This window comes from Dreissena polymorpha, chromosome 7, assembly GCF_020536995.1.
Source record: "Dreissena polymorpha isolate Duluth1 chromosome 7, UMN_Dpol_1.0, whole genome shotgun sequence".
NCBI lineage: Eukaryota > Metazoa > Mollusca > Bivalvia > Myida > Dreissenidae > Dreissena > Dreissena polymorpha.
In genome coordinates, this window is record NC_068361.1 from 67,917,916 (window position 1) to 67,933,737 (window position 15,822).

The window sequence follows — 15,822 nt, forward strand, 5'->3', positions numbered from 1 at the left end:
CTACCAAAAAAGGAAAAAGAAGAGTGGTCTCCCGTACGCGCAGAACGTGCTCGAGCTAGGCAAATATTATGAGACTATTGACATTAAAACTCAGGAACCTACATACTTTAGCTTAAGAAATCTATCAAAACCAAATATTGACTTACATCTAACAACATTAATTAAAAAATCCGACCACGACCCAAACAGTGGCTCTATAGCTCAAAACTTTGTAACAGATAAATATGGGGATTTCACCCAGATTTTCACTGACGGTAGCAAAAATGAGGAACTTGAAATAGCAGGCGCGGCTTTTGTAGTGTATCAACCCAAAAATGTCATTATACATCAGTGCAAGGTAAAATACAATAAAGAACTGTCTATATTTGCTTGCGAACTAGCTATAATAAACAGCGCCATAAAGTGGCTTAACGAACTTGAAACCCACGAACGCTCAAACTACGCGATATTAACCGATTCTCTCAGCGCCTTACAAGCACTTAATGCAGGATCATCGAAAACGCGTCCCGACCTTATATGTGCAACATTAAAGGGAATCACAAAACTAGCAAACAACAATATCACTCTCCAATTCGTATGGATCCCGAGTCACGTAGGCATAACGGGTAACGAACACGCTGACCAACTTGCCAGAATAGGTTCCCATGAAGGTCTACCCTCTGATTTAAAGCCTAGCGCGCGCGAACTAATTGCAATCATAAACCAAAAAGGGTATAATGAACAGGATCACAAATGGTCAATTTACTGCGCCTATCATAATTTACCGATATTAACCAACCCTAGCCATAAGATTAACATCTATAGTCCCATTAAAAGGGAGGACAGGGCTTACTCGCGCATGCGCCTAAGGGTGACTAGATTGCACGGCGACTATTACAAAACTATCCTCTGCCCCCAGTGCAACTTTATATGCCCTAAACACGCTGAACAGAGACTAGAACTAAGTGCAGGGGTAATAGCGGCCTACAAAAACCCACTTATCATTAATCGCGACTCACTGTTGATGCCTCCAAGCGGAATCGCTACTGTTGTGCGACTGCACCTGTTTAAATTTTTGCGCGACACGGGCTACTTAGATAAAATATAATATTCCGTTGGACTATTAGCGGTAGATAGAAATAACAACACATACCGTCAGTTATATACTGCTTCATTTATTCAAATTAATAATTGCAATCTTATGTACTAATGACGGGCGGGACTCGGACGATGGTCACTTCGGTGTGCCTCATATGGCCACTCGTCTGGGCCCGAACTGAACCTAACCCTATTATCCCGGCCCTATAGGAAAATTAAAATAAATAAATAAATAAAAACTCAGATCAATAATGGCAACTTTATGTACTAATGACGGGTGGGTCTCGGACGATGGTCACTCCGGTGTTGTCCATATGGCCACTCGTCTGGGCCCGGCTCGAACTTATATACTATTATTAATTAATTTGGTTCTAAAACTGTACCGTAAAACAATCCATGATATATGTAATTTTAAAGATTCCAATTAATAATGACTTATGACAAGAGGAAAATTGCATCAACAAATAAATAGATATAGAAACACTGCATGTAATGTGCACGCCGAGAACCTATAATTGTATTTGGGGTCCAAATGTACTTTGGATTGGTAGTACATTACAATGCAGTGTCCAATAACACCTTGTTGACGTCAATACATAAATAAACAATACTATAAACAAGGCAAAGATGAGGGAGCTGTCTATAACGAACGTTCGCGGTTTCCTCGTCTGCGCTTTATGATATATAGGAAAATTACACCAATAAATAAATAGATAAAGACTAATAATACTAAAACGACGGAAGGGTACGTCCCCCCCCCCCCCAATACATATGTCACTTGGCCCCTTTCGACCACTATGGATAAGCTCTAAGCCTTCTTTTACAACCAAATAGCGCTCTAGGTAACAAAACCCAGGGTTCCGCGAGACCCTCGCTTTCCTTCTCTTAAGCTGTAATCAGCAACAACGACGAAGGTAGGGGACACAGACAACATACTTCCACGCAGGATCGGAAGACGCAGTAAGTGCGTACGTGGGCAAATTTACCCACAGTGCAACCCCTATAGGTGTAAATATTGTTGTAATTAAATGTGATTAGTTAACATTTTTCCCATATGTACAAGACTTAAACATGTTGAGTAGAGCGTGTCGGCTGGGCCAGAGGGCGCGCCTGAAGAGATATCTCTCGCCCGTGCACTCTGGCTCCGTTGACATGACATCCGTGCACTCCGGCCCCGTTGACATGACATACCCAACATGACAAAAATAAAAATAAAAAGAGAATGGTGACGGTATTTGTTGTTGTTGTTTCCCCTACTGTAGCGTAGGTGATGTTTTCTTGTAGAGTAGTGTAAGTTTTTTCCTTGCATGCCTGTGCCTTGTTACGTTTGACGTTGAATTGTAAACCTTGTATTGCTAACCTGCACGTATTACCCTTGTCACTATGAGGATCAGATCGAATTAGAGGGATGGTCAGCATTAACATCCCAGATCTATTCCCTCCTGAACAAAATGCACTAATACATATAATAACCATCTGTGTAACCACTAGCAATATAAACAGGAAGAAGAACGTGCGCGCTCACTCTCTCTCTCTCAAAAACAAAAAAAGGCGCGTTAAAATTGTCTCCCAAAGAAAGAAAGTGTAGAACCAGATATTGTCCTCCCTGTACCACCAACAACCAATCAGTCATCTCGGTCCAACCACACAAACGCAGCCCCTTTTCTACTATATTAAACTTCAAAACTATTCTGACCCTTGTAACACCATTAAACACCTGACAATATCCAACAGCACAACAGAGAGAGCCCATGTGAATTTACACCAAGACACAGGGCAATAGAGTAATAGCTGTACTAATCTATGTTTATGTACTAACAAGTCCTCCGCGAGGGACGTTAAACGGGGCTGCAGTGTATCGGTGCTGTACACCGGGCACTTAAAAGAACCAGGGGCGCCTCTGGAATCGGGGCGCCCTCTGTATCCCGCTCGAACCCCCACTAACACCTCTTGGGGCGGAGAGCACAAAAACCACACACAAACTTTAAGGAATTAACATTAATGCCAATAAGGATAATGATAATCTAGAGATAATAGGAATACTGCAAAAACCATTTTGATAAAAGGCAAACCACTACATAATCCATTAAAAAAAACAAAAAAAAAAAGCAAAAAAAAAGCATCTAGTCACATTAAGGTCTCATTGGCCATCGTGCTATGATGTATAATATGACCTTATTTTCTCCCCTGAAGGGTCACAGGGGCAGGTCGATACATCAGTAGTGCGTTCAGTTACAGCGAACTTTCGCTATAGTTCGCGAACGGTCGCGAACGTTCGCTATTGAACGCTCGGTTCGCAGCGAACGTTCGCGAACCGAAGCGAACCCTCTCGGGAGGTAGTTCGCTAGCGAAACCAAGATGGCGGACATATAAGTTGTCGTTGTTGTTCAGTGTAACTTCGATATTTATTTTTTTATTGTAGTACATAGAATGAATTGAATTATAAACAAAGTGTATAGGAGGTTTTGGGGATTTCGAGAATGACGTCAAGTTTAAGCATGCTCCAATTGTGGCCGCCAACACTGCGGCGATTCTGCTATTGTTTGCGTTTGATGAACCGCATCGTGATAAGGTTTCAATCATATTCGCGACCCTTTTAAAGAACAACAAAATACTCAGAAATTGAAATTTTTTCAGATTAAATAGAATCCAATGAAAGAACGAAAATAAGGACAAAAACAAACAACAAATTGATTGATTTTATGTAATCAACATAAAGAAACTGATTTGAACCTATATGTCTGTAAAAACTTACCTTGTTACAGATTAACTAAATCCTCTTGATACATGTTAATGTTTTATTTAATTGTTCACACCAATGTTGACACTCTTTATTTCAGCATTTTTAACCACCCAGTGTTTAATTGCCCCTTTGTTCATCACAACCGATTATCTCGATATGATCGGATACTGTCCAGACAATTACTAAGAAAACAGGGTGTCATAAACCCAGGGACCTATACTTATATGTCTCTGTATGGGGTCATAAACCGCAGGTGTCTGGTCATTAAACACGATTTATGATACCTCCATGTCATCTCTTGGCATGTTAAGCCAAAAACTTAACAGTTGCTTTAATAAAATATTTGAACATATTTTAAAAAATAGACGTACATTTGTCCGAAATGGATTAACAGGAACTATTAAGTATATATATATATATTAGCCAGTTTAAACCAGATACCTACGTCTCTGTTTAAACATAACAAAAAAGTGTTTAATAATAACAATACATTAAAAATATTGTGGAAATTTACTGCTACACAATTAACGTATTTAACGGGTACCTGCAAATATAACGTTTAAATATCGTGCGTTACTGCAATGTTCGAAACATCATCGTGAAAACAAGCAATCGCGTTTGATCATAATATGGATATAAAACACTTGGGTAAAATAAATGTATAGATTTATGGTATAATAAAATTCCGGAATTTCATCGCTCATTATCACTACAAAAGAGTTTTCAATATACATGTACATTCAAAGACAGTTCAATTCGCAAAATATGCATGTGTTTGTTTCCATTTGAATGCTAAAATTTATTAATATTTTCATTAAATGAAAACGAAACGAAAATTCATTCAATGTAAAAGAAAGTTACAATTTCATTTGAAGATTGTAATGTATTGCGCTATTTTAGGGCTTTATTTTATAGCTGATTCAATGCACCTCTTACACTAAATTTCGATCGCTAATGAAAAATAACACTATCGCATCCACACCACTTATAATTATAATAAAACTATTATAGGTTTTATTATTTTTGAAATCTCTTTTATTTAAGTCTTCATCTAAAAAAGAATACGGGTATTTATAGTTTTGTATTATGAAATTGTCAGTATTTAGTCTTCCGACGACCTTTCCTCTGATACAATATTGTTATTCGCGATTAGCTCCATTAAAATCGCAATCAATTTTCTGGGAGCCGCCATCTTGAAACGTTCGCGCCGAACTTATCGTTCAATAAAACCGAATCGGAAACGAACGATCATTGGCGAACGTTCGCTGTAACTGAACGCACTACTGTAGTCGAGAAGACGCTGGACGACCTGTAAATAAATCTCAAATACACACACACGACTGGTCTGCGTTTTAGTATCTGCCCTTATCTGGGCCGTATGGTCCATGGTCCGTATAATCCCTAATTCATCCCCACTACACAGTTTTCTTATAAGCAGCGATTACACTGATTCATTACTAATGTGTGTCTCTACATTTCAGTTAAGCTAATGGTACTAATTAAAGAGCAATAATTTAATTTGTTTTCAAATCGGATAACAATATTCATCGTTGTTTTTGAAAAAAACGGCCAAATAATTAATCTAGTTTCACTTTCACTTTTACAGCTTTTAAATCTTAAATCTTGCAAGAAAATGTGCGTGACATAAGTATATTAATAACAAACATGCATGCACATTATGCCAGAGAATATCAAAGATTCCTTTGTAAAAAGTACCTGCTAAAGGTTTGATAACGCGTTATATAGCTAAGAATCTCCTGTTTCGAAATCAGAGAACAAAAGGTCGGAGGTCATAAGAAAGTCACGAAGTAACTTCGGTTCAGTTAGGTTGACTGTCGGAAAGAGACCAACTGCTGCGTTTAAAAAACACAAATGAAAAAGCCATTCGTGACTTTCCAATAGACCATAATTCCTTTTCGAGTTGGTGACTTCCGGTTTCCTGTCTCGCGAATTATTATTTGGACCAAAAAAACAGAGAAACACTGCGTACTTGGTAAGTGGTTTCATATTTATGATAATAATCTATTAATTAATAACATTCAAATGTTTATTGTGTACTTATATCTAAATATTATTGCAATTAGTGTGCTGTTTCAATTAAAGACGAAATTATAATTTTGGGATTCAACATTATGCTTAGTGGGTGGGGTAAATTGAAAACGTTCATCTAGTTGAATACAATACAACAAAACACAGTTCTCAAATGCTTAAACATAAAAAATAGCATTTGCAATTATTTTCAATATTATGTGTTGTCAAAAGAAGACTATATTGTTTTTGTATACTGTTGATCAGTTTAAAATTGGTGAAAACGTACTCAGACTCAGTAAAATAATTTTTTTTAGACTTGTTAAGTTGTTTTAAAATACTACAATGCTGTCTTATAGGTTATTGAACATCCTTTTTCTGAACTAGATTTTAAATCACTGGTCCATTTTAACAATTTCTATTTTAAGATATCCTATCAACCGCTCACCACGACTTGCAGGAGGCTACAAAGGAACAGTTTAGCAGACCCGCAGCTTTTATGCCATGAATTATTGACACAGACTTTAACCCTTATTTTAGTGACTTGCTTAACACAAACAAAAAAAAAGTTAAATATTTATGTTGAACTTGAAAATGCTATTAAATGTTCATAGATGACACAACTAATGAGTGTGTGTTTATTATTTCTTATTCATACACTGTTACATACATGATAGATCTTTAATATTATTACTAAATTGTATTTGAAACAGAAATAAATAAATGAGTCGCATTTTTAGAAAACTGGGCTTAATGCATGTGCACAAAATGTTGTCCCAGATTATCTTGTGCAGTCCGCACAGGCAAATCAGGGCCAACACTTTCCGCTTTAATGGTGTTTTTAGTTTCAAGGAAGTCCATCCTTACCGGAAATCAAGTTTAGGCGTAAAGTGTCATAACTGATTAGCCTGTGCGGACTGCACAGGCTAATCTGGGATGACACTTTACGCACATGCATTAAGCCCAGTTTTCTCAGAACAAGGCTCAAATGTAAATTTTAAAACATGTGCTCTTTGTTATGACTAGACACAATAGGGTTGTAACCAGGGAAAGAACCAGACAATTGAAAAACATAAATATGACCAAACTTGTTTATTTTGAACATTTCTGGAATAATTTATACAACAAATTTTGGACAAATAAGCTTTATTAATTTAGAAAATATTTTCGCGAAAAATGTACAGTTATCACAGCGATATAACAGTTATTACAGTCAGTGTTTCTGTTGATCATCATTTAAATGCTGACAGGAGTCTCTGGTTGCCACTGTCTGAATGTGACCGGTTGTTGAAAGGCCAAGTACATAGCAGAGTAACACAATCCGTGCCTGTTTAGGGAACTTGGGGTCAATGTTGTACAGTTGACCAAGCTTTTTCAACTGATCGGCCTTAAGGCTTTCCACGCTGTTGTAATCTTTCAGAGTCTTCTGTAGAGTTTCGAGTTGCTGAAAAAAAAATTATAACAAGTGCTAAGAGAATGGCTTACTATGGTCTGTATTCACATTCTAACATATTGTTTCTGCAATTAATTTAAATAGGAAACTTAAAAAAGCTACAACATATCGTCCCCTCCCCGCGAAAATGAACAACCTTAATATTTACAAGAAGGAAAAAATTCTTTTCTCTTTGATTACAGAATGAAGCTAAAATTTTGCATGATGACTTTTCCAATAACCCTACATTTATCATAATATTTTAAGTAACGTGTGATTTTTTTCTGTAAAAATTCTGAGAAAATTGTCTAACTCAAGCTTTCAAAGCTTGAGTTAGACAATTTTGTCATATTTTATCATCTGCCGCATTTACTTTGGAAATGTTCGCATTTTCTATGGAAATTTTTGCACACATTTACATGGGTATAACTTTGAAAGCCGATTGGATAGGACCTTGAAATTCTTCGCGGAACAACCGGGTCGTTTTCACAATTGCAAACATGTAAAAACCCATTTTCGCGCCAAAACTGAGATTGGCCATGTTCTTAATGATCTTAATAATGTTGTTCTTGGGTACTTTGTACTAATGTAAGAAAAAAAGATTTTGTAATATTTACTAATAGTAAGTACATTAAAAGTATATGTGCATGCATACAGTGCCATTGATAATTGTACTGTAGTGGAAACTTCATTACAAGTGCAGGATGGTTCTAGGTGCATATTGTAATCCCAATAGTGATTTTTACCAAACATAATTTTTCAAGGATGGGTATACAACGCAGATTTTAGGTCAGCCAATACAGAGAAACGAACATGGATCTACCAGGATTTCACAATCTTTGATGATTATTTATTACAAATCATGAAAAAAAAGTTTAAATGAATACAATAAAAATATTGGTTAACATAAATATTTATTTGAATTAAGAAATTGAAACATTAAAAGATGGCAAATAATACATTGATTCTGAAGTGAATATTGTTATTGCATGGTTTACTTCTCATACTTGTAAAATATTCAGTCATTTCATAATAAGTTGAAATGATATTTTAGAATATAAACATTTATACCAAAAAATAATAACAAGAATTGTGAACAGAATAGGTTAATTTTTTAGGCATTTGATTTTTTTTAGTTTTTCAGCTCATATTTTTCATTGATTAATTGTATTTACTATCTTGATGAGTTTCTGTTTGTTAATAAAACTACCATTTATATACAACGTAGTATCACAAAAATATTGAATAGACACATGTAATAAGTTCAAGTGCATGGGTAAAAACAAAACAAACAAAAACACATTAAGACAATGTATGTAGTTTCATATAAAATCATTCAAAAACAAGAACATCTGCACTTTCAAGTAATACATGTTAATATTATCTTTAATATTTGTTTTTTCAGTCTCCTATTGTGTAACAATAGTAAAAGGAGGTATCACATTAAGAGCCCAATAAACAGGAAATTGTGGTCTGACACCATGACAACAATTACACAAACAATTTGGAACGAGATGTCACAAAGTACACAAGATACTGATCCTGTTACTGATAATTATTGTTCAAAATCAGAATCTGCACACACATCTAGAGACAATTACTTGAGTGCAAATACACAAAATCAAATATAAATATCGTAAAATACCCATCAGTATCAAACTGTATCTGTATGGTACTCGAAACTAGCTCACTTATGAGCAAAACTTATCGAGGGTGTGGTGTGTGCCCTTTGATGTTAAAATGTTAGTAGCACGATTTAATTAGAACACTTTTGAATTGGTCACTTTTAGTACAAAACAAACAAAAACATTTTGTAAACATACTTTATCAACCGAAGTTGATTGTTTTCGTTGTTGCAACAGACAAATCTGTTTACATTTGACCGGAAGTCACCAACTCGTCTAGCCGCAAGGAGTTATGGTCTACTGGAATATAGCGAATTTTCGGCGAGTTTTATCTCCTGAACTTTGTGATATGCAAACCTTATTTTGATACCAAATCTAAACTTGCGATTTGGACGTCCATTGACGGAAAACACATACATTTTGGCCAAGAGCTTTCCGAATAAATATATATGCACGTTGAGTCATGACAGTAGAGCTACACATCGATCGACCATTACCATCTATTTATAGACAAATACAATATGCAAAACAAAGACGAAAAAGCAAAAAATATAATGATGTGTTCATCAAAATAACAAAGATAACAATTGTGAAACATCAAATAAATTATGCTAGGATTAACACTACATATACTAGGTCATCCTAAGAACATTAAGTTTGCGTTTTACGTTATTTGAAAGGATGATGCAATTGTGACACTGACAGATAGATAATCTGATTACACAATCGTGACACCTTTGCCTTTGGTTTCCAAAACTACTTTGAACGTTGCTACCTTTTCAAACGGAATTGATAAAGAATCTAATCCTGTATGCATTGGTGCATTATGTACTGTAGAATAAAACTGTGCTGTTTACCAAGCGAGTTAAAGCGATTTTACCTTCGATGAAAATCCGTAGACAGTCGGACTTCTGATCTGATTCGGAATCAGTGAAATTATGATAAACCAGGAAGCATAAAACATACTGTTGTCTGGATTCATTCCCCTAGCAGAGTTATCGTTCGTTCCTTTACATACATGAATGAAGAGAGTGGTCTGGACTACTTGTCTCTGTCACAATATTATAGTACGATTGGAACCAGAATAGCACTGTGCTTTTTTCCATGGAAAGGCAACAATTCAATAACATAAGAGTATTTTGGATATTTGTTTAGTTTTAGCGTCTAACTGTATTCACACTACAGTACAGATGAGTTATTGATAACAACAATGTATCCCAAACTCACTTAAAAGTTTTTGCGATGTCAATGTATTAGATCTCGTGAACTGTTACCTACTGTATGTGTTGAATGCATGAATAACGAGGCAATAGGTGAGGAGTCTAAACTGTATCGATTATTAGAAGGCTTTAGGAATTTTTAAGATTCTCTATCTCCTCCCTCCCCCCTGCCACTACCCCCCTCGATCCCTACCTCCCTCTACGCGCATAAGTACAGATCTACATTGTACACCTGCGAACAAAGTGCAGTTATGTAGTCAACAATCTTAATCAGTTGCACTGGATGATCAGTATGGGTGCTGGACGTTTCGTGCCACTACCAGTTCGTGCCACTGATATTTGTGTAGGAGGGCATTGGACGTCTGACTAATGGGATTGTTTATCCTCGGGACTTCGGTTAAAAACCATTGCCCGAGCACACTGCTTAACATAAAACTCTGCTTAAAAAGGTCGAAAACGGCCATATAATGGACAGCCCGATTTTACTGGGCTGTACCATTGATATAAATAGAAAACTTTGCAGTGTTGGTGCGGTGCCTTAATAAAAATCTATTGGTTTAAAAATATCTATACTTATTTAAGAAGCGTTATAAGGAAAACGCAGTACTTTACACTGGCTGGGCCTTACGCTGTTAAAAAGCGGCGTTTTTATTGGATGATACACTTATAAAACGATGGCGCTGATTGGCCAAAATTTCTTAATAAGGATTGAAAGTAGGTCAATCCGTTTATAAATAGAATTTTCCCACGGCTGACGTTGCACTTTAACAAAAAGTAAACAATAATAGTTTATATGCAAAAAATATAAATGAAAGAAAAGGATGAATAAATCCAAAAGAACTTGGACTTAGTTATAAATTACTATGTTTATGTTATGTTACTGTACTTCTTATTAATTATTATTATTTATATGATGTTGTTATTGTATGTTATTGTTTGTTTTGTTTTTTAAGGAGGAGAGAGAAAAAGAATAGCTCAATTTTTATGCCCCCCTTCAAAGAAGAGGGGGTTTATTGCTTTGCTCATGTCGGTCGGTCGGTCGGTCGGTAGGTCGGTCCATCCACCAGGTGGTTGTCGTATGATAACTCAAGAACGCATACGCCTAGGATCATGAAACTTCATAGGTAGATTGATCATGACTCGCAGATGACCCCTATTGATTTTGAGGTCACGAGGTCAAAGGTCAAGGTCACGGTGACCCGAAATAGTAAAATGGTTTTCGGATGATAACTCAAGAACGCATACGCTTAGGATCATGAAACTTCATGGGTAGATTGATCATGACTCGCAGATGACCCCTATTAATTTTGAGGTCACTAGGTCAAAGGTCAAGGTCACGGTGACCCGAAATAGTAAAATGGTTTCCGGATGATAACTCAAGAACGCATACGCCTAGGATCATGAAACTTCAGGGGTAGATTGATCATGACTCGCAGATGACCCCTATTAAATTTTAGGTCACTAGGTTAAAGGTCAAGGTCACGGTGACCCGAAATAGTCAAATGGTTTCCGGATGATAACTCAAGAACGCATACGCCTAGGATCATGAAACTTCATAGGTAGATTGATCATGACTTGCAGATGACCCCTATTGTTTTTGAGGTCACTAGGTCAAAGGTCAAGGTCACGGTGACCTGAAATAGTAAAATGGTTTTCGGATGATAACTCAAGAACGCTTTTGCCTAGGATCATGAAACTTCATAGGTAGATTGATCATGACTCGCAGATGACCCCTATTGATTTTGAGGTCACAAGGTCAAAGGTCAAGGTCACGGTGACCCGAAATAGTAAAATGATTTTCGGATGATAACTCAAGAACGCTTTTGCCTAGGATCATGACACTTCATAGGTACATTGATCGTGACTCGCAGATGACCCCTATTGATTTTCAGGTCACTAGGTCAAAGGTCAAGGTCACAGTGACAAAAATCGTGCTCACACAATGGCTGCCACTACAATGGACAGCCCATATGGGGGGCATGCATGTTTTACAAACAGCCCTTGTTATAAGTAAAGATGGTGAAAACACACATACTGTTGTATGTGGCATCATCATTACTAGACCCACTGTTCAGTATATACTGCAATGGGTTTGTTGGAGTCTTTAGACTTAGGGCATTGGACGTTTCGTCCCACTGATGATATATAGGCGGATAGGTGTGAATAATACCGTATAGGTGTGAATCATAACAGGAAACTTTCGAACCTTTGATTGTAACATCTGTTCAATGTTAAAACAACATTGTTTTATTTCAAGATTATTTATTCCGTTTAAAAGTATTCTGCGACTTCAAAACATTTTCAATAAATTGACATGAACCATATCAAAAGTGAATGCATACATACATTTTAACAATTTCTAGATTGATTACATAAATGTATTGAAACATTTGCAATAACCCAGCAAACATTTCAAATCGGTCCTATATCGGCCCGATATTTATTTCAATATCGGCCCGACATCGGTAATCACATCGGCCCGAGACCGGGAGTGCAACACGGCGCAATGTTGGTCCGACATCGGTATGTATATCGGCCCGACATCGGTAATTACATCGGCCCGAGATCGGGATTGCAAGACGGCTCGATGTTGGCCCGACATTGGTATGTATATCGGCGATACCTTTTTGAGCCAGCATGGTGCCGACATACTTTTAACCATTCCTCAGTCCCTGTCTAGCCTCAATTGTTTTTAATTGTTGTTGGTAGTGTTAAGGGCCTACCATTAAAACAGTTTCTTAAATAAATGAAAGAACATTTTCTTCAAACAACATTTTATTTTTACATTCTTTTTAACCAAACTGGAACACAGTATTTGCTAATTATACTACTGTTTTGAAACTGAAAATAATAAACTTATTTAGTACTAATTCCAACATTTCGATTCTTATGGTGTAAAATTAATTAATATATACGTTGACTAACAACAAATGTAAAAGACATTATTTAAACAGACTCTTTAATTCTACTCGTAAAGAAACTGAAAAAGAAACATATTGAAACAAAATGTTAAATGACAAAATGAATTGAGTATTGTATTTTGGTAATAGAATATTCAGCAAATGTAAATAAAATAGAGAATTATGAAAAACGAACGTATCCAACATGCATAATGTATACATGGAAAATTACCAAACATACATGTATAACTGGCTCATATCACCCATATTATCAAAACTGGTCTATATACACTGGCAATTAATAAAATAACCATTTCTTTAAACTGGATGGCGTACGATACACATAAAATAGTAACAATTAAGACTAGTCAGCAAAATACAACATAGTAGTCATAAGATACACACAATTGTAACAAGTAAGACTAGTCAGCAACATACAACATAGTAGTCATACGATACGCAAAAAATAATAACAAGTAAGACTAGTCAGCAAAATACAACAATGAAGTCATACGATACACAAAAAATAGTAACAAGACTAGTCAGCATAATACAACATAGTAGTCATACGATACACACAAAATTGTAACAAGTAAATTCAGCAAATTTCTATCCAGCAACAATAAACAACAACAACATAGTATTGGTACTTTTAACCATTCCCCAGTCCCTGTCTGGCCTCAATTATTTGTAATTGTTGTTGGCATTGTTAAGGGCCTACCATATTACCAGTTCCTTAAATAAATGAAAGAAAAATTTCCTTTAAACAAAGTTTTATTTTAACATTCTATTCAACCAAACTGGAACAATTAAAGTATTTGTTAATAATACTACTACTAACTTAACTGAAAATGTAAAACCATATACTTATGTATTACTCATTCCAACATTTTTATTCTAAAGGTGTACCGGTAAAACATATTTATATATACCAAAACTAACAAATGTAAAACAAACTGTGTAAAAGGTCTACATAATTTTACTGGTACAGCAACTAAAACATTAACATTTTTAAACAAACTGTTTAATGACAAATCGACTGAGTTTTTGTAAATTGTATTATTGTTCATTCGTGTTATTTATATTTTTATGTATATAGTACCTACACATGAAGCATAAAAAATAACAGCGCTTAATGTTTTATATTTATTAAACATAATGAACATAATGTACTATGCACAAATGTTTTTCTAATAATTATAATAACATTAATAACACCCCAATATCATTCACACCTATACGGCATTATTCACACCTATCCGCCTATATATTATCAGTGGGACGAAACGTCTACCCCTTTTCAACACAAATATTAGTGGCACGAACTGGTAGGGGCACGAAACGTCCATAAACCATCAGTATCAATATCGCATTTTGCATATCCAATTACGTGTGCGCACTGGGGAGTATAGGGGGTGCATGTGACACTACATCTCCTCATATATCACATCTGGCACGTTATGGGAATATATTAATGCTGGGAACAAGTCTTAAGCAGAATTCTTTTTTAACAAGTAATTGACTTTGTATGGCATGATTCTTCCTGTACAATCATTAATAAAGGGACTGTCAAACGCCATTGACGAAAAAAGAAAAGTTTAAAATACCGTATTTTTTACAATTATTAGTAATACTGTAAACATCACGACTACTATATTACATTACTTGAAAAAAGTTCAATTTTCAGTATATTCGGTAATAAAATTTCGCAATGTGAAATCGAAAGTACATCGCGAAAATAGCTGACATAACGATATACATACTATAAATAACGCAAGTAGATTGATCATTTTTTATAATAAATATATTCAATTCACTACGCATGCACAATTTGCATTCCTGGGTTTACCACGTGACGATGATGATCAATATACTTGCTTTATTTATAGTTAACTGTTAGTTACCTGGTAGACATACCCAGTAAAATTTATTACCGAATAAACTGAAAATATGAAAACTTAACAACTTATTCCAAGTAATGTAATATACCAGTTGTGATATTTTAATCAATATAAACTAATAATTGTAAAGAAAATACGGTATTGAAGAACTTTTCTTTTTTCGTCAATCGCGATTGACAGTCCCTTTAATGCTGAACCATGTTATGCTCCGGACAAAATGTTCAAGATGACTTTATTTTATTTTTCCATTAGTTTAGATTGACATAGCACCCCGTTCGTTGCCCGCGACACTTCGGTCCATCTGTAAAAGTCCAGCCGTGCTTGACATATCCATGCTCAGAGGACATCGATTTATAGTCTTTTTCTCATTTTTGTTGTTACTCAAATTTCAAATCGGTTTGGCTTATCTACGGAGAGCCTAACTACGCATCACACATGCCGTATCCGCGCGAGAAAGAGTTGTATAATTTATGCAAGAGGTTTGAGTTCTCTAACCATATTCATTCACAAATGGAAACATATGAATATCGTGTTAAATGTAATAGTATCGACGTAATTCTTTCGCATGACACACCGTCCAATGATTGTAACAAATGTACCAAGTAATTTTAAAATCTCACAATGAACAACATAGTTATGGCCAGGACAAGCTGATTTATGGCCTTTTTGACCTTTGAACTTAAAGTGTGACCTCCACCTAGGAGATATCGATGTAATTCTTTCGCATGACACACTGTCCAATGATGGTGAACAAATGTGCACAATGATTTTAAAGTCTCACAATAAATGACAAAGTAATGGCCCAGACAAGCTCATTTATGGGCAACTCCAAGTGTGACCTTGACCTTGTAGATATCGACTTCTTTCGCATGACACACAGTCCCATGCTGGTGAAC

General features: G+C 35.7%; 1 long non-coding RNA gene across 1 annotated transcript; it reads right to left on the bottom strand.

Moving 5' to 3' along the window:
* Nucleotides 1-6,927: 6,927 nt before the first annotated feature.
* LOC127837536 (uncharacterized) lies at nt 6,928-9,871 on the bottom strand. The gene is made up of 3 exons (XR_008029334.1): nt 9,786-9,871; nt 9,104-9,205; nt 6,928-7,292 (listed from the first exon to the last, which is right to left on the bottom strand). It is a non-coding gene; the product is annotated as an uncharacterized LOC127837536 (long non-coding RNA).
* Between the last annotated feature and the right edge of the window lie 5,951 nt (nt 9,872-15,822).